At 35.2% G+C, this 2,269-nt stretch overlaps 1 non-coding gene across 1 annotated transcript; it reads right to left on the bottom strand.

Moving 5' to 3' along the window:
• Positions 1–766: 766 nt before the first annotated feature.
• TRNAC-GCA (transfer RNA cysteine (anticodon GCA)) lies at positions 767–838 on the bottom strand. Its single transcript has one exon. It is a non-coding gene; the product is annotated as a tRNA-Cys (tRNA).
• Positions 839–2,269: the final 1,431 nt, after the last annotated feature.

Raw genomic sequence — 2,269 nt, 5'->3', positions numbered from 1 at the left:
GGTACATAAGATGTCCTTTATCTGCCTTGGTAAAATACAGAGAGGTTTCCATTGCAAGAATTCATACATTTTGTATCACATGTAGATCTTGGAACATGGAAAAAAAACTTTTGTCAAATGCACAAATTCTGCAAAACGTAACTGCTTCTCTACTGCAGTTTGTTGATTTTGTGCTAAGAGCATAGTTAAACCCAATTGTTCATTGTTTTTTATATGAAATGATAATATATCCTATTGTTTCTTACAGTACATTGGGTTGAAAAACATTTTAACAGGATGTATTGACGAGGGTATATGGTTATGAAACAGGGACTTCTTGAACTGCACTCCTACGCTCTACCATTGCGTTAAACCCTTGAATGCTGAAAACTGCCCTTTTTTAAAAACGTGATAGAGTGGGTGACTGTATGGAACTTGTAGAACTAATGACATCAGTGCACTTCTGGTCAGCTGTACAAATTAATACATTTCATTAAGGGCATTTTATTGGTTTCCACCACAGTTTTATAACATTCATATGAGCTTCCAATGGACTATTTCAAACTGATAATATCACCAGTAGAACTTGGGTGAATGTAAAACACAGCTTGTATCATATGAAGAAATCCTCGACAGTTTCATGGTGTTTACCCTATGTTTCAGGAGATGATCAGGAGTATTTCAAATGTAGAAATGTGTTGCTCATTACATAAAATGCTAAGATTGTAAATGTTTTCTTCAATATATTTAATTAAAATAATATTTCTACAGGTAAAACAGTTGAACACGGGGGCACCCAGATTTGAACTAGGGACCTCTTGATCTGCAGTCAAATGCTCTACCACTGAGCTATACCCCCAGTTCTGAAAAGTTCACCTTTATTAATTCAGCAATATGTACAAAGTGCAAGCAACATGCAATCACCATCAAAGCAAAGCATTTTCAGCCACCAAACCCTCCTTATAAGTATATGGGGTGCGAAGGATGTCCTTTATCTGCCTTGGTAAAATACAGTGAGGTTGCCATTGCAAGAATTCATACATTTCGTATCACATGTAGATCTTGGAAATGGAAAAAAATCTTTTGTCAAATGCAAAAATTCTGCAAAATGTAACTGCTTCTCTACTGCACTTTGTTGATTTTCTGCTAAGAGCATAGTTAAACCCAATTGTTCATTGTTTTGTATATGAAATGATGATATATCCTATTGTTCTTACAGTGCATTGGGTTGAAAAACATTTTAACAGGATCTATTGAAGAGGGTATATGGTTATGAAACAGGGACTTCTTGAACTACACTCCTACGCTCTACCAGTGACATAAACCCTTCAATGTTGAAAACTGCCCTTTTTTAAAAAGGTGATAGAGTGGGTGACTGCATGGAACTTGGAGAACTAATGACATCAGTGCACTTCGGGTCATCTGTACAAATTAATACATTTCATTAAGGGCATATTATTGGTTTCCACCACAGTTTTATAACATTCATATAAGCTTCCAATGGACTATTTCAAACTGATAATATCACCAGTAGAACTTGGGTGAATGTAAAACACAGCTTGTATCATATGAAGAAATCCTAAACAGCTTAATGGTGTTTACCCTATGTTTCAGGTGATGATCAGGAGTATTTCAAATGTAGAAATGTGTTGCTCATTACATAAAATGCTAATATTGTAAATGTTTACTTCAATTTATTTAATTAAAAAAATATTTCTACAGGTAAAGCAGTTGGACAAGGGGGCACCCAGATTTGAACAAGGGACCTCTTGATCTGCAGTGAAATGCTCTACCCCTGAGCTATAACCCAATTCCTGAAATGTTCACCTTTATTTATTCAGTAATATGTATAAAGTGGAAGCACCATGCAATCACCATCAAATCAATTCATTTTCATCCACCAAACCCTCCTTATAAGTATAAGGGGTACAAAAGATGTCCTTTATCTGCCTTGGTAAAATACAGTGAGGTTTCCATTACAAGAATTCATACATTTTGTATCACATGTAGATCTTGGAACATGGAAAAAAAACTTTTGTCAAATGCACAAATTCTGCAAAACGTAACTGCTTCTCTACTGCAGTTTGTTGATTTTGTGCTAAGAGCATAGTTAAACCCAATTGTTCATTGTTTTTTATATGAAATGATGATATATCCTATTGTTTCTTACAGTGCATTGGGTTGAAAAACATTTTAACAGGATCTATTGACAAGGGTATATGGTTATGAAACAGGGACTTCTTGAACTGCACTCCTACGCTCTACCACTAAGTTAAACCCTTGAATGCTG

This window comes from Ambystoma mexicanum, unplaced genomic scaffold, assembly GCF_040938575.1.
Source record: "Ambystoma mexicanum isolate Mex_15411 unplaced genomic scaffold, UKY_AmexF1_1 Mex_scaf66, whole genome shotgun sequence".
In the NCBI taxonomy this organism is placed as follows: domain Eukaryota; kingdom Metazoa; phylum Chordata; class Amphibia; order Caudata; family Ambystomatidae; genus Ambystoma; species Ambystoma mexicanum.
Note: the sequence above shows the minus strand (reverse complement) of the source record. Positions and strands in the feature narration are given on the sequence as shown.